At 35.3% G+C, this 18,514-nt stretch overlaps 1 long non-coding RNA gene and 1 pseudogene across 1 annotated transcript; one reads left to right on the top strand and one right to left on the bottom strand.

Annotated features, from left to right (window-relative positions):
* Positions 413-4,061, top strand: LOC110264200. Its single transcript, XR_002349929.1, has 2 exons — positions 413-852; positions 2,655-4,061. It is a non-coding gene; the product is annotated as an uncharacterized LOC110264200 (long non-coding RNA).
* LOC107608200 overlaps positions 4,488-18,514 on the bottom strand; it is a 46,863-nt pseudogene continuing 32,836 nt past the window's right edge.

Genomic DNA, 18,514 nt, shown 5'->3' with positions numbered 1-18,514 from the left:
TTTGAGTATTTTTTAAAATTATTTTTTTCTTTTTAAATAGAATATATCTTCTAGCATATATTTATTTTAGATTGTATTAATTTATCTATATTAGTATTTTAAAAAAATGTATACATTATAATAAAAATAAAAAAGAAACTAAAATAAATATTACAACAAAAAGAAATCTTAATAAAAGAGAAAAAATAATTTGTTGGGCTCAAATAGCTAGTTCAACTCCAACATAAAAGTGAAATAATAGGTCATGGATTCCTTACTTCTACATTTTTGTAGGAGTATCATTAACCTTTATGAAAATAATTACAAAATGTACTCTTTTTTTTTTCGAAAAATTTACTAATTAGATTTTGACCCCTCCAATTATTAGTTTATAACTTTTTTTCCTTTTCCTTTCATTTTCAGATTCAAAGGCATTCAGAGAAGAGAGGTCTGCTAGGGTTTTTCTCTCTTTATCAATTCCTGCTAGGGTTTTCAATCCCTGTCTTTCTCTCTTCCGCTTCCCCTGCTGCAAATCTCAATATCTATTCCAATAGTTTCTAGTAAGCCTGATAGATTTGGAACATTACAACCATATTGCTAATAGCGCTCTTTTCGTTTTTCGTCCCATCATCTGGTCACCGCCGAATGATGGCAACTAGGCCTGAAAGTCTTTCTCTCCGAACTTGCTTTTGTCCAAGGCTTCTAAACCTTCGATGAGGTGAAGGCACGTATTTGGATCTGACCTTCTTAGTATATAACTACACCTCAAACCAAGTATATCCTCGCTGTCGTAACCTGCGCCCGCCGCTGCGCAACCTGCCGCCACCGTGCAACCTGCCGCCGCCGCGCAAGACGCTACCTCAACACTTGGAGGTTAGTTAATCATTATTTTTTTCTCAATAGTCAAGAAATTTAATTATGCTTGCAATAAAAACTTAGAAATCTATTCAGTATTTTCACTGAAAATAATTTTATTTGTATATGTATCTGGTCACTACCTCTATGGTAAATACTAGATAGAGCAGCACTATCTAATCTAGTGTAGTAGATGTAGATCAACTCAAACTTTTATGAACAGAAAAGAAAAGAAAGTTGTGGAGGCACGTGAAGTGCCATCAACTTTTGTGTATGTGTTGTGGCCAATGGCAGTGAAGGGTGTCTTTTGGATGCTTGCTTTTCTAGCTGCATAAACGGGTAATTATTGGAGAAAGAGAAATGTGATGCGTGACAATGTAAAATTGACCTCACCATTGTTTGATATTATTCATTTAATGTTTTATTATAATGCTGTTGAATGGTCCTTGTTGCTAAAACATTATTATACTTTACTGCTATTACTGTTGTAATCTGTAAGTGATTAATCTTTGTTGAATGAGACTTGATTAGTAAGCTGAGTTAATTGGAATTTCTAAGGGGGGACAAAATCTAAGATAGCAGTAGCTTAGGCATGGTGGATGAACTCAATAAACTATTTATACTCAAATTGGTTTGGAATTTTGGTTTGGTTCGAGAAATCAATTCATTTTAAAATGTAATCAAACTAAACCATTTGGTTTGGTTGCTACTCAATTAGAACATATGATCAGCCATACCAAAACAGTTAGATCATATGATCAAAATGTGCTTTTCATTTCTAGAACTCCAATTGTAGTGGCAAACCACAAAAGGAAGCTCACAAAATGGCTTACATGCTTTTTTGAATACTCTCTATGAATTTTCACAGAACAATCACTGTTTCTGATGACAGAGTCTTCATAGCTGGTGGGAAAGCTCTTCCCTTTGGGCACTTTCAAGTAGGCTACTCGAAGAAAGATTAAGGACTAATTTAGGGCTTTATTCTCTATATTTTCAATGGTGCATAAATTGGCCTGATTAAACCATCTAATAACCCATCGGAGAAAATTATTTCCGTTAATGATTTTTTTTATTTGCATTGTATGAAAAGTTTTTTATTTGTGAAATTTATCATCACGATGTGAGATTGTGGATCATATAAAACTTTTCAAATACACCGGTGGATTTTAAAAGAAATATGCTAATCCCCTTTTTTCATGTTACCATGCTTGTATTGCTTAGGCTCCACTTAGAGGTTTTGCATAGTTCTTTGTCATTTATTGGTCAAAGGACAATATAAGTCCATGAATTGAGAAAATTCCCTGTATCTATATACTGGTTAGTCGTGTTCTGCTGTTTGGTCAATAACTCTTGTTTTTCTGCAGTATGAGTTATATTATATTGATCATTCAGATAGCATATGAGAATATAATAGCTTTTGGAGCTAATTTATAAGGGTTCTAATCTTTTAAATATCAAATAGGTGTTCTACTCTGACTTAATTATGCCGTGGATTTAATCTATTCGTGAATGACAAAATTCTATTCACAGAGAATTTTTGAAAAGCTCATGAGTAATGTTGTTGATGCCTAGGAACTGGACTTAAAAGGAGCTGTGTATGTAGCAATACTTGAAGTGCTTTTATGATTTCAGTATCTAATTTATAATTGAAGTTTGGTGTTTAAGTGTTGTTTTGTATATATCAAGTGCACCCTTATGACTCTGTTGAATCTTATATCAATTGCTGCTCTAAAAAAAATTAAGACTGTTGAAATTAAAGCTTTATCAAATTGAATTTAAGATTTCTGTTGTGATTGAATTTGTTTGTTTGCCATGCACAGAGGTGACCACATAGTAAAGATAATTGATTGTGAAATTGGAAGTTGCGTAAAGGTGCTAGGTGGTCATAGAAGGATTCCTTGGGTGGTAAGCTTGTAATCTGGCTTTCCATAGTAATTTATTGGATCTATGCCATTACTTTCTTTTGGTGCTTATTGTATAGAATGAATCCTCCAGCATGAATTTTGATAAGATATGCATTTAGGAAGTGACAATTCTATGAAATTCAGCACCAAGTTTTCATTATTATCCATCAAAACCATTGGTTGCTATTCAAATTGTGTGGTTTTTTAATGTTTTGTTATTTGCTTACTGTATCCTAAATTGGTATTTGAATAATTTGTTCAAGTGGTTAGTAGTTGAGTTCAAGTTGTTAGTATCTGAATACTGTATTATGAAAGTATGGGTTGAATCGAAAAAGAGATTTCCTTCAATTCAGTGTAGACATCTAAAATTAAATTGTATTCATTGTAATTAAGCATGATTCTCATGTTAACATAAGGAAACAAATGTTGGAAACCTACTCTGTTAGTTATTTAATATTTTATGTTTAGCCTTATATGTTCACTTAATAGTTTCCTACTCCTCTGAAATAGTTAAATTTATATTTTTCCTTCATTGCTTTGTATGTAAACAATGCTTCACCAATTAAATATCATATAATTGTGTTTGTTATGGACTTTAGGTCTCGAGTACTTCCCCTGATGCACGTATTAGATAATAAGTTTAGGTTATAACTTCAAGTCAAAAGCCGCATTTTAAACTTTTTATCTTGTTTTGCTACATAGCTTAGGTCTTTATTGGACATTCAAATTAAGTTATTACACATAAGTTGCTTTCACACAAGAGTTCAATTAAGTAATTTAACTGACTCTTAAATAAAATTGGAAGAGAGAAAAATGATGGTCCTGCTTTTTTAGTTGCATGTATCACTTAGGATTTGATTTTTCTTCTTTGTCAAAGAGAAAATGGCAGAGATGAATTGATGCTTTGACGACTGAAGGAAAGTATGCTCATATGTATCCGAAATCATTGGTGACCATTACAATGCTGTGGCACCTTGGCAGAATGCAATGTTGTACTTCTGATTACATGCCTTAATTTTTTTTGAAGGATCACAAGTTTGAGTTAATTTTTATGCTTTTTATTGTTATCCTAAAAGGAAAAAAAATTCTTGGATTTTTTTTCTCTTTTCTTTATTCTTTGCCTCCCCTTCCTATCCGTCTCCGGTAATTTAAACGTGGAGTTTGGCCATGAAAGTAGAGTTTGTTTCGGAACATACATATATAGAAATGAGTGAGGCTTACATGTGTACATTATTTGTTTTTGTTTTTTTATCATATACATTTTTATTGTGATAAACTTGTAAGTTCCAGAATCCAAACTACTTGTGATTGTGATGTTAATTTTTATATTTTTTTGCCCCTATGTTTCTTGCATTATAAGTACAACCACGTACTTGAAAGCAAACACATCATTCTCTTAATACACTATCAAGTACCAGTGCTGCGATGCAACTCTTTAAGGTGTTAACAACTTTGATAAGAGAAAAGAAAGGAACGAAAAAGTTCAACAAATTTCATTGACAATTTACTTTTTAAAAGAAATGTATTTATGAGTTTTTATTATTCTCAAATGCTATAACAAGGGCATCAGCCCAATGAATTCAGTGCATGCCAAAAGGTGCTTTTAATAAAATTAACATTGGGAGAGTACTTCTTTATCAAGTTGTATCTTATTTATTATTTTTTATATAACACAATAAATAAATATAATATTATAATTCAATGATTAAATATAAGAGATAAATATAAAAAAGAAAACCATTACGAACATACAACTCGTCATTAAATCTAACACTGCACATTAATGAAAACACTACTACTGACCATTGTTGTGGTTTATTTATCTTAGCCTAGATTAGGCACAGTGAAATGCTCATCATCTATTTCACCTAAGACTTCAATCCTAGGCTTTTTGCTAGACATGTAATATTTATTAGTGGCTTTAAAAGTGTATGGTGCAAGAGTGCTAGTGTGTGACACAGGAAGCTGAGGAACTTCAGCTGCAGCTAGTGTTTCCTGAGGAAACTATTCACCAAAGATACCAACATCTGCTAGCCATTCCAACTCTCCAAATTCGTCTGCTTGTTTCTGAACATATATAAAAAAAGAATAACAGTAAATTACCAAAAAAGAAAAACATTGATATCATGAAATAATAGCATTGTAGGAATGTCAAAATTAAGTGGCTATTCGACTTTGTTTTTCCTTACCATTGCCCTCAGCTAGATAGATGTTGTGCAGGTATATGGTTCAAACTTTAGACTTCAAAGATGATCTTATTTTAAAACATAAAAACCAAATTGGAATGAAGACAGTGCATGTTAGTACTACAGATGAAGTAAATATTTATACTTCACTGTTTAAGTACAATTCTCAAATTTAAAAAATTTTCAATCACTGAAAACTTTTAAAAGAACTTTTTTTTGTTGAGTTAACATGAATTATGATGATTGCTGATAAACCCCATTTTTAGGGTTTATCTTGTGTTGAATTTAGAGGGTTTTGTCAACTTTTCTCCCATGTATTCAATGAAATAGTATAGTTTCGTAAATTCTCCTTTAATTGTGCTTAAGAGTAAAAACATGCTTTTTAGGTCTTAAAATAGTGAAATTTAATTCACCTTAATTCCATTAGATGCCTTGATATATTTGTTAAGTGATTTCAGGTTTATGAGGCAAAGATTAGATTGAGGGAATAAAGAAAAAGCATGTAGAAATGGAGAACTCATGAAGAAATGAAGGAATCGCAAAGCTGTCAAGCCGACCTCTTCGCACTTAATCGATCATAACTTGAGCTACAGAGGTCCAAATGTGGCGGTTTCAGTTATGTTGGAAAGCTAACATCCAGGGCTTCAAAATGATATAAAATTTGCCATAGTTGCATCGCGTTTAGGGACGCGTACACGCACTATACGTGTACACGCCGATGTTGCACGTGACTCACTAAAGTGCAACTCGTGGCCAGTGATTTCTGGCGCATTTTGGGCCCAATCCAACTCATTTCTGATGCTATTTAACCCAAGGATTGAAGAGGGATGAGACACCTAGTCATCATTAGTTTAGTTTAGATTAGTTTTGGAGGGAAAGTTTAGGCTAATCTCTTCTTAGATCTAGGTTTAATTCATGCTTTGATTTACTTTTCCTTTATAATTTCTTGTTTCTCTACTCTTCCTCTCTCTAATTTTGTATTTCAATTCTTGTAATTCTCTACTTTCATGTTGATGCACTTTTGTTCTTTCCTTTTCCTTTTAATGCAATGCATGTTTTGATTTTCTTTATTGTTCATTTGGTTTGTTATTGTTTAATTCTTTGCAATTGAGTAGTGTAGATTTACTTTTCTTGCAATTTTACTATGCTTTCCTTTTATACCTTCCAAGTGTTTGATAAAATGCTTGGTTGGATTATAGAGTAGAATTTTATGCTCTTGGCTTGGGAAGGTAACTTAGAAACTCTTGAGTTACTAATGTCCAAGTAATTGATGATTGGGAGCCATTAACTCTAGGTCTCACCAATTGAATTGGTGGAGAGCTAGGACTTATGGACTTGGATTGGTATAGCACACTTGACTTTCCTTTACTATTAGTTAGGGGATAACTTAGTGGGATTGATCCTTGCCAATTCTCATGTTGTGGTTAGTGATAGGGATAGAGATCCTTGACCACCAAACCTTGCCAAGACCTTTGTAGCTATTAGTTTACTTCCTTGCCATTTATCTTTCATGTCTTTTATCAAAACCCCAAACATAACTCACAACCAATAACAAGAATACTTTATTGCAATTTCTAGGGAGAACGACCCGAGGTTCCAATACTTCGGTTTATAATTTTAGGGGTTTGTACTTGTGACAAACAATCTTTTGTATGAAAGGATTATTTGTTGGTTTAGAAACTATACTTGCAATGAGAATTTATTGTGAATTCTATACCGTCAAAAAATCCGTTCATCAATTGACTACTGCATGGTATTGTCCTAGATGAAAAGTTAAATGAGGTAAACTTATGAGGACATGAAAAGAAATGTTATGTCCTAATATATATAGCAAAATCACTCTTATCATCCTATCTCTTCTATGCAACTAAAATTTCAAAATAAAGCTACCTTACTTTCTCTGGTGATCCAAACTCTGGTAAATCCAATAGTTGATCAACTGCCCAAAAGCTAGGGGGAGTGAAGCTAGGCGATTGCTGAGAAGGGACTTTCCTTGGAACTTATTGCGCAGCTGGATTAGATGGTTCCAAGTGGCTTTTCTCATCACTTTTGGAGCAGTCATTAGAACCCAAAGCCACCCGGATTCCAGTAGCGAGAAACCGCTGGTGGTTCGCAGAAAGGCTGCCAGCTAAATGAATTGGTTCATCACAATCCTTACAGAAGAGTGCTCTGTCTTCGACATCGAATATGAAAGCTGGCTTATCCTGTAGTTATAAGTAGGAGAACGGAGAGAACACAATTAGCAAGATTTATTTTAGTTAACAAGATCATGCATGATGAACAAGTAGCTTTTCATTTGGGATAAAAACCAGTTGTCAAGCAACATTTTCACCACTCACTCAGCAGAAACTATACACTATTTATCAAGATGGTGTTTTCTGTTTTCGTTTCATGTTTTACCACTTCTTCCTAGAGTCCTAAAAACTGAAAGCAGAAACAGAAAACAAGAACAAAAGCCAAACAAACACTAAGAATTTCACATGGTAACCTTGAGTCTGTTGGGCACAAAATTATGTGAAATCACGTAGTATTTTCTAACAAGCTCACATGAAAAAGTTGCAATGTTTTTAAATATCAACTAACTTCTTTCAAAAACTTTGCTTTTAATATAAAAAAATGCAAGATTTGCATTGGCATAAAGAAATATCGAAGACTTTAGACAGTATAAGCTGTCTGGAATATGGAATCAAATTAAAAGTTACAAAATCGCAGTCTTTACCTTGAGATGTGATCAAGTTGGATGGAACTACCTCCATAATGGCTTCAACAAAATCAACCAGGAATCCCCAACTTGATGACTTTCAAGGCATCATCATCGCACAGGTTCCCATGAAAAGATCGCACGAATAAAATCACAACAATAATAGCAAATTAACCACCAAGATTTAATTAGGGAAGGCTGCAAAAGTAAGGAGACAGGGAAACAGATTATCAGCAAAGCATTTGCTATGCAGCCAAAAAACTGGAGAACATACAGAGTTAGAATTGCTGTTATTGATAAACCACTATTTTATGGTTTATCTTGTGCTCAATTGAGTGGTTTTTATCAATTCTTCACTCGCTTATTCATACTAATTGCATGATTTTACATTTCCTTCTTGATTTTGTGCTATGATTGAAAACATGCTTCTTTGGCCTTATATTTGCTAAATATTAATTCCCTTTTATACCATTCGATGCCGTGATATGTGTGTTAAGTGATTTCAGAGATTACAGGGCAGGAATGGCTCAGAGGATGGAAAGGAAGCATGCAAAAGTGGAAGGAATACAAGAAATTGAAGGAACTGCAAAGCTGTCAGCCCGACCCTCTCGCACTAAAACGGTCATAACTTGAGCTACAGAGGTCCAAATGATGTAGTTCCAGCTGCGTTGGAAAGCTAACGTTCGGGGCTTCGATTTGATATATAATATGCCATAGTTTCTTTGACGATAAGTGACGCAAACGCGTGATCCATGCGGACGCGTCGCAGTGGCGAAAAACCAGCGTGTTTGAATTTGAAACCAGCGAATTCTGGGCTGTTTCTGACCTAGTTCTTGGCCCAGAAAACACAGATTAGAGGCTATAAAGTGGGAGAATGCATCCATTCATCAAAAAAACTTATCATACATTCACAATTCAGAATTTTAGATTTAGATGTAGATTTTAGAGGGAGAGGTTCTCTCCCCTCTCTTAGGATTTAGGATTAGGATTCCTCTTAAAGGAATTAGGATTTCTTCTTCTCAAATTCCAGCTTTAATATTCCTTTTATTTATTTTCTCAATTTAGTTTATGAACTCTTTATGTTTGGATTGATTTTCTTTGATTAATGCAATTTGAGGTATTTCAGAATTATGATTGCTTTCCTTTATTTATCTAAATAATTTAGATTTTTCCCTTTTGGCTTTGGTTGATTAATTGGTAACTCTTGAGTTGTCAAACTCATCGTGATTGATAATTGTTATCTTTGCTGATTGATTTAAATTCCTATAACTCTAGTCTTTCCTTAGGAGTTGACTAGGACTTTAGGTGTTAAATTGATTTATCCACTTGACTTACCTTCATAGTTAGAGGTTGACTTAGTGGGGAGCAAAATATAATTCTCATCACCATTGATAAGGATAACTAGGATAGGACTTCTAATTTTCATACCGTGCCAAGAGTTTTATTAGCTATTGATTTATTAATTCCTGCAATCTATTTTTCTCATTCAAATCTTTTTTAAAAACCCAAAAATACTGTTTTCCATAACCAATAATAAATCGTACTTCCCTGTAATTCCTTGAGATACGACCCGAGGTTTAAATACTTCGGTTATAAATTTTATTGGGTTTGCTTAAGTGACAACCAAAACTTTTCTACGAAAGGATTCTCTGTTGGTTTAGAAACTATACTTACAACGCGATAATATTTGTGAAAATTCTTTACCGATAGAAAATCGGATCGTCAAAAAATGGCACCGTTGCCGGGAAATTGCAAACGTGTGCCTTACTATTGGTTATTGTAAATATTTACTTTTAAATTGATTTTTTTTTCAAAAAAAAATATTCAGATTTTTATTTTAAAATTTTTTATCTTATCTTATTTTAGTTTTAAATTTCAAAATTCAATTTTTTTCCAAAAAAAAAAATCATATCTTTTTCAAAAATCTTATCTTATCTTATTTCAAATTCAAATTTCAAATTTCAAATTTCAAATCTTTTCTCTTATTTATTTTATTTTCCTTTGCTTGTTTATTTGTTTTTATTTTTTATTAGCTACTATGAATTCTCACCCCTTTGGCTATAAGTTTGGTTACAATCATGTTACAGGAAGAGGAGATTACAATGAAAGCTTAGGTCATGGATGGGACAATCAAAGATGGGAGGAGCCACAAGAATTTGATCAACCCTCTTGGCGAAAACCACCTCCAAGGCACTATTAACAACCATTCTATGATGCGCACCAAGATAATGGTTATGGTGGACCTCTTCATGACAATCAATACCCATCACAAAAAACCTATGAACCTCCTCCTCCACGTAATTTTGAACCACCATACTCACAAGCCCCTTACCACCAAACACCACCATATGACCCTAACCTATATCCACCACACCAACCACCATATGAACCACACCCAAAACCACCAGCTCAATATTCACCATCTCCATATCCTTATTAAGAAGAACCACCTTCCTATTATGAACCCTTTCTCCAAAATAATGAACCCTCATATCCACCCCAATCTCCAATGGATTACATCCTTCGTGGTCTTCTTTAAGGGCAAGCGAGGATGAAAAGGGATGTACTGGAATTAGCGACTACCTTAACTGAGGTAGTAAATCAATTAGCTTCCCAACATCTGAGCACTCAAGGAACCCCCACGGTTTTATCTGGAGAATCTACTGAAGAATGTAGCATGAAGGAGACACTAGAAACTCCGGTGGACAGTGAGCAGCACGACTTTGTATTGGAACAATTGGAGGAAGCCGTGATCGTTGAAGAGGAAGAAGTAGTTGAGGACTTGGGAGATGCGGAACCTCTATGGGAAACTCAAGTCATAAAGCCTCCTTCTAAGACGTTTGCAATTGATGTTGAGGAGGGTGTACAACCTCCAAAGCATATCATGGTTGAAGACTTTGAAGGGGATGATCAAGAGATGGATTCAATCATTAATGAATTCTTATCTACATTTGAATCCTCTCCCATTGGACTTGACATGGAGATTAAAGAAGAAGAAGCACAACCTCCTATGCCCTTGGTGAGCAATGAAGAAGAGATTGAATTGGAAGAAAGCTACCAAGAGGAAGAGTTTGAAATTGAAGAAGCTTGTAAAGAGGTGGAAATTGTCAAGGAAGAACCCAAGGGAATGGAGCTGAAAATCACCTTACCACAGTTGCTGGAGACCTCTTCCCCAAAGCCATCACCATCCATCCCTTCATTCAAGTGGGTAAATCTCTCATCTCTAAGCTTAATTAGCTCACTTGAATATGCTTTGCTTGAAACAGATGGTCAGCTTAGAGCTCTTTGTGGCTTTAAGAGTAAGAGGGAGATGGTTAGTGGTAGGAGTCGTCATGCAAGATTCAATATGGTGGAAAGCTCAAAGTTTAAATGCAAAGGTTGGTGTAAAGCTCAACTGAATGGGTCTAGGAAGTTGTTTGGCCGCTTTAGTGAGAATTCAGATTGCCTGCCACCCGGTTGGAACACTAATGATCAACAAGAAGACGGGTGAAAAAGCAAGGTTTGGGACCCCGGAATTCAGTCTAGCAATCAACATTGTTGGGGCCTTGTCACTTGCTTTGACTTGCTTGAAGGCCTTATACGCCTAGTTTGGAATTCCGGAGGATATTGGAATTGCAAACATTGGTGGGGATTCCTGGATCAGTACAAGCACAAGCCACCATGATAAGGAGCTCACCAAATGTCCAACTTAAGGACTATAACTAAAAGTGCTAGGTGGGAGACAACCCACCATGGTATATTCGTTCCTTTTTATTCTTAATCTTATTTTATTTCATTTTTACTAGTGTTCATTCATAATTTCTGCATATTCACCTGCATTTTGCATTTGCATATGCATATTGCATAAAAAAATAAAATGCACGCGATGCGTAAGCACCGCTGACGCGTCCGCGTCACAAGTGCATTAGGAAGAAAAGAAAAGTGAACAGAGAGTCACGCGAGAGCGTGGCTGGAGGCGTTCCTTAGGCACAAATATGCCCACGCGACCGTGTCGCTGGTGCGCAGAAATTGTGATGGTTCCATTCCTTGGTAACGGCGCTAAAAACTCAATACGCACGTTCATAATCTTAGTTCTTTGTCACAACTTCGCACAACTAACCAGCAAGTGCACTGGGTTGTCCAAGTAATAAACCTTACGTGAGTAAGGGTCGATCCCATGGAGATTGTCGGCTTGAAGCAAGCTATGGTCACTTTGTAAATCTTAGTCAGGCGGATTCAATTGATTATAGAGATTTAATAATTAAAAGATAAATAAAATATAAAATAAAGATAGTGATACTTATGTAATTCATTGGTGAGAATTTCAGATAAGCGTATAGAGATCTAAGGTAGAACGGAAGTGGTTGTCAGGCACGCGTTCATAGTTAATGATGATGACTGCCACGATCATCACATTCGTATTGAGGTGCGAATGAATATCTTAGAATCAGAATAAGCTTGAATTGAATAGAAAAACAATAGTACTTTGTATTAATTCATGAGGAACAGTAGAGCTCCACACCTTAATCTATGGTGTGTAGAAACTCTACCGTTGAAAATACATAAGTGATGAAGGTCCAGGCATGGCCGAGAGGCCAGCCCCCAAACATGATCTAAGGATCAAAAGACAATCTAAAGATGTTCCAAAAGATGTAAATACAATAGTAAAAAGTCCTATTTATGCTAAACTAGTTACTAGGGTTTACAGAAATGAGTAAATGATGCAGAAATCCACTTCCGGGGCCCACTTGGTGTGTGCTTGGGTTGAGCATTGAGCTTTACACGTGTAGAGGCTTCTCTTGGAGTTGAACACCAGTTTGTAACCTGTTTCTGGCGTTTAACTCCACTTTGCAACTTGTTTCTGGTGTTTAACTCCAGAATGCAGCATGGAACTGGCGTTGAACGCCAGTTTGCGTCGTCTAAACTCGGGCAAAGTATGGATTATTATATATTTCTGGAAAATCCTGGATGTCTATTTTCCAACGCAATTGAGAGCGTGCAATTTAGAGTTCTGTAGCTCCAGAAAATCCACTTTGAGTGCAGGGAGGTCAGAATCCAACAGCATCTGCAGTCCTTCTTCAACCTCTGAATCTGATTTTTGCTCAAGTCCCTCAATTTCAGCCAGAAATTACCTGAAATCACAGAAAAACACACAAACTCATAGTAAAGTCCAGAAATATGAATTTTATTTAAAAACTAATAAAAATATACTAAAAACTAATTAAATCATACTAAAAACTATGTAAAAACAATGCCAAAAAGCGTATAAATTATCCGCTCATCACAACACCAAACTTAAATTGTTGCTTGTCCCCAAGCAACTGAAAATCAAATAGGATAAAAAGAAGAGAATATACTATAAATTCTAAAATATCAATGAAACTTAGCTCCAATCAGGTGAGCGGGACTTGTAGCTTTTTGCCTCTTGAATAGTTTTGGCATCTCACTTTATCCATTGAAGTTCAGAATGATTGACATCTATAGGAACTTAGAATTCAGATAGTGTTATTGATTCTCCTAGTTCAGTATGTTGATTCTTGAACATAGCTACTTTATGAGTCTTGGCCGTGGCCCTAAGTACTTTGTTTTCCAGTATTACAACCGGATACATAAATGCCACAGACACATAACTGGGTGAACCTTTGCATATTGTGACTCAGCTTTGCTAAAGTCCCCAATTAGAGGTGTCCAGGGTTCTTAAGCACACTCTTGTTTTTGCTTTGGACCTTGACTTTAACCGCTCAGTCTCAAGTTTTCACTTGACACCTTCATGCCACAAGCGCATGGTTAGGGACAGCTTGGTTTAGCCGCTTAGGCCAGGATTTTATTCCTTTAGGCCCTCCTATCCACTGATGCTCAAAGCCTTGGATCCTTTTTATTTATCCTTGCCTTTTGGTTTTAAGGGCTATTGGCTTTTTGCTCTTGCCTTTTGGTTTAAAGAGCTTTTGGCTTTTTCTGCTTGCTTTTTCTTTTTCTTTCTTTTTTTTTCGCTATTTATTTATTTTTTTCTTTTCTCTCTTTTTTTTCTGCAGGCTTTTGTATTCCCTTCTTTTTCTTGCTTCAAGAATCATTTTTATGATTTTTCAGATTATCAAATAACATTTCTCCTGTTCATCATTCTTTCAAGAGCCAACATATTTAACATTCATAAACATCAACTTCAAAAGACTTATGCACTGTTCAAGCATTCATTCAGAAAACAAAAAGTATTGTCACCACATCAAAATAATTAAACTAGTTTCAAGGATGAATTCGAAACCCTGTACTTCTTGTTCTTTTGTAATTAAAACATTTTTCATTTAAGAGAGGTGATGAAGTCATAGGACATTCATAGCTTTAAGACATAGACACTTAAACACTAATGATCATCTAGTAAAGACACAAACATAATTAAACATGAAGCATGGAAACCGAAAACAGAAAATAAATAGACAAGGAGATTAAGGAATGAGTCCACCTTAGTGAGGGTGGCGTCTTCCTCTTCTTGAAGGACCAATGGTGCTTTTGAGCTCCTCTATGTCTCTTCCTTGCCTTTGTTGCTCCTCCCTCATAGCTCTTTGATATTCTTTAATTTCATGGAGGATGATGGAATGCTCTTGGTGTTCCACCCTTAGTTGTCCCATATTGGAGCTTAATTCTCCTAGGGAGGTGTTGATTTGCTCCCAATAGTTTTATGGAGGAAAGTGCATCCCCTGAGGCATCTCAGGGACTTCATGGTGGGGAATTTCCTCATGCTCTTGCTGAGGTCCATGATCTCTTGTTTGCTCCATCCTTTTCTTAGTGATGGGCTTGTCCTCTTCAATGAGGATGTCTCCCTCTATGTCAATTTCAGCCGAATTGCAGAGGTGGCATATGAGGTGAGGAAAGGCTAACCTTTCCCAAGTGGAGGACTTGTCAGCCACCTTGAAAAGTTCTTGAGGTATAATCTCATGAACTTCTACCTCCTCTCCAATCATGATACTATGGATCATGATGGCCCGGTCTATAGTAACTTCAGACCGGTTACTAGTAGGAATGATTGAGCGTTGAATGAACTCTAGCCATCCCCTAGCCACTGGTTTGAGGTCATGCCTTCTTAATTGAACCGGCTTGCCTCTTGAGTCAATTTTCCATTGAGCTCCTTCTACACATATGTCTATGAGAACTTGGTCCAACCTTTGATCAAAGTTAACCCTTCTTGTGTAGGGGCATGCGTTCTCTTCCATCATTGGCAAGTTGAACGCCAGCCTTACATTTTCCGAACTGAAATCTAAGTATTTCCCCTGAACCATGGTAAGCCAATGCTTTGGATTCGGGTTCACACTTTGATCATGGTTCCTAGTGATCCATGTGTTTGCATAGAACTCTTGAACCATTAGGATCCTGACTTGTTGAATGGGGTTGGTGAGAACTTCCCAACCTCTTCTTTGGATCTCAAGTCGGATCTCCGGATACTCATTCTTTTTGAGCTTGAAAGGAACCTCAGGGATCACTTTCTTCTTGGCCACAACTTCATAGAAGTTGTCTTGATGGACCTTTGAGATGAATCTCTCCATCTCCTATGACTCATAGGTGGAAGCAATTGCCTTCCCTTTCCTCTTTCTAGAGGTTTCTCTGGCCTTAGGTGCCATAAATGGTTATGGAAAAATAAAAAGCTATGCTTTTACCACACCAAACTTAAAATGTTTGCTCGTCCCCGAGCAAAAGAAGAAAGAAAGTAGTAGAAGAAGAAGAAAATGGAGGAGATGGAGGAAGAAGATGTATTCGGCCAAGGAGAAGAAGAGAGGGTTGTGTTGTGTGAAAATGAAGAAGGAGTGAGGGGTTTATATAGGAGTGAGGGGGGTGTAGGGTTCGGCCTTTTGGTCTTGGTTAAGAAATCAGTAACTCAGGAGTTATCAAACTCAAACATGATTGATAATTGTTATCTTTGCTAATTGAATTGAACTTCAACAATCCCAATCTTTCCTTAGGGATTAACTAGGATTTGAGGATCTAACTAATTAGTCACTTGAATTTTCTTTACTTTAAGTAAATACTAACTGAGTGGAATTAAGATTCAATCTTCATCATCATTGATAAGGGTAACTAGGATAGGACTTCTAATTTCTCATACCTTGCCAAAAGTTTATTCTATAGTTATTTATTTACTTTACAGTCTTTTACTTATTTCAATTGCAATTTAAATTACTCGCTCCTCATCTTCAAAACCCCGATTTACAATCTCCATAACCGATAATAAGAACATACTTCCCTGCAGTTCCTTGAGAAGATGACCCGAGGTTTAAATACTTCGGTTATCAATTTATTTAGGGGTTTGTTACTTGTGACAACCAAAACGTTTGTACGAAGGAATTTTTGTTGGTTTAGAAACTATACCTACAACACGACTGTCTTTATAAAATTCTTTACTGGCAAAAATCCTAACGTCAAAGAGTCCTCTGACTTACAGAAAAGCATTATAGCTAAGTATCCCAGGAAAGCACTCTCAGTGATCGTACCACCATCTATCTGACTGCCTCTCTACAACAGATTCTTACATAATCATTCTCATTATCATCATTCATTATCATTCTCATTATTCATCATTACTTTCACATTCTTATACAGTACCTCTTTCTTTCTTTGTTCAATCATACTGTACAAACTTTACATCTTTCAATTTTACAATATCCTGGCTCAAACCATTTCTCTTTATCATATTACTCTTTGTATCTCTTTACTTTACTCTGGTTACTCTGTGCTCTGTGTTACTTTATTTTGCTCTGATTACTCTTTTCTCTGCTTAACGTATGTATTTAAAGCTTATGTAAATTTCGATATGAATAGTTAGCCTGTCCCAAGTATAGGTTCATTAAGTCTATACTGAAACAGTTTAACTTTTTATATTATACCTAACCCTGGGTGCAACTCAAGAACTAACTATGTTGCCCTAGTTCGTTAGCTAGTCTCTGTTTGTTTTTTTGTCATTAAAATTTTACAGACTTTTTCTTTGATTTTTATCTTTTCTTCAACTTTTTATCTTTTATTTATCTTTGCCTCAATAATATGTTCTTACCACTCCCTAAGTGTTTTATGAAGGTAATTATGAAATTCTGTGCTTAAAGTTGTCTTTCTAAAGCTTTTACAGAAAACTGCCTTTTCCATATTATTTTATTATTTTTATTAAAATATTATTTTTAATTAAATATTATTATTTAATATTTTATTATTCTTTATTATTTTATCATTAATTTTCGAAAATTACCTTACCTTTTACTTTTAACCTTTAAAATTTACTTTTTACTACCAGTAACTTTTAATATTTCTACTTTAACCACCTTAACTTTCAAAAATTACTAAATAACCCCTTAAACACCAAAATTTTTACTTCCTTGCCCTTTTAAGGATCTAAAGCCCGTTCTTCATTGTTCTTCATCACACTCAAAGTGTTATTCATGTTTGATGAGCGGATAATTTATACGCTTTTTGACATTGTTTTTAGTATGTTTTTAGTAGGATCTAGTTACTTTTAGGGATGTTTTCATTAGTTTTTATGTTAAATTCACATTTTTGGACTTTACTATGAGTTTGTGTTTGGATGAAGATAGCAGGAAAGCAGAGGTTCAGAGGAACGAAAAGCATCTCCATTCGCTTATCTGAAATCCCTGCCAATGAATCTACATAAGTATCTCTATCCCTTTTATTGTTTATTTTAATCTAATAAAATATCATGTTTAAATCCGCCTGACTGAGATTTGCAAGGTGACCATAGCTTGCTTCAAGCCAACAATCTCTGTGGGATCGACCCTTACTCACGTAAGGTTTATTACTTGGACGACCCAGTACACTTGCTGGTTAGTTGAACGGAGTTGTGTCCACACATACATAGAGCCACAATGAGGATTCAATACAATTATATATTGTTACTCTCACACAAGTACAAAGAACATGGAACACAATTTCGTGCACCAATGTTCTTCATAAATTCTTCAGATTCTTTCTCTGTTTTTACCCGTTTTTCAGTCTTTTCAGCAACCGATTTTTACTATAATTGATAATAAATTAGCAGCCACTAAAACCCCATATTTTTTACATGATTTCAACACAAATTGAACCTCAATTTAAGCCTAGGATTTCGTTTTTCCATCAGCCCTCAAGAACAACATTCATAGCTTAAATATCATCAAATTTCATCAAAATTTCAACAAACTTTCACCAAGAATAACTCATATAAGAAATCAATTTCAAGCATAAACAAACCATATCATAATCATACATCTCAAACACAATCAATCAAGATTAAATTTGTCACACCCTACCTGGTTTTGCTGCTCGTAATTCAGTTAGACTTTCAGGTGGTCCTTTAGCATTTTTTCCTCCTAAATCACATCAAGAACAACTTTAAATCCAAAAACCCTCAACTAACCAAATCTCCCTCAGAACGTTAGGAGGTGATTTATAACCTTAGACTTGCTGGAAAGTCACGTTTCTTGGCCCTCAAGTCAAGTTAAGCATGATTCCTAAGGAAGAACATCAAGAAAACACATGTTTAAGCATGTTTCCTTGAAAACCGAATTGAAAGGGGAAAGGAATAGCCATCTCACCTTATTTCCAGCCTTGATAAGTTACATGGTTATGTAAAGGAAGAAGAGAGGATCATTTTGGTGAAATCGGAGTTTTGATTTGAGTTTTGGTTCAGAAGAAATCAAGCTTTGAAGATTAAGTGTTCATGAAGTTTTCTCTCTTTTCTCTCCTTTCAATTTCGGCCAAAGGGAGTAAATGACCAGCCTTGGAGTGTCTTGGGGGTGTAAGGTGAGTTGTGATTGGTTGGCTTGGAGGAGGATTAAAATAATATTAAAATATCTCAAGTGTATAACTACTAAAACTAGATGTATCGGAACACTTGTAAAAACATCTCTAAAAATTATTTTCTGAGCTACTAGCATAAATGA

The sequence above is a fragment of the Arachis ipaensis genome, chromosome B07 (genome assembly GCF_000816755.2).
Source record: "Arachis ipaensis cultivar K30076 chromosome B07, Araip1.1, whole genome shotgun sequence".
NCBI classification, from domain to species: Eukaryota; Viridiplantae; Streptophyta; class Magnoliopsida; order Fabales; family Fabaceae; genus Arachis; species Arachis ipaensis.
The sequence above is the reverse complement of the archived record's forward strand: the minus strand, read 5'-3'. Positions and strand labels throughout refer to the sequence as shown.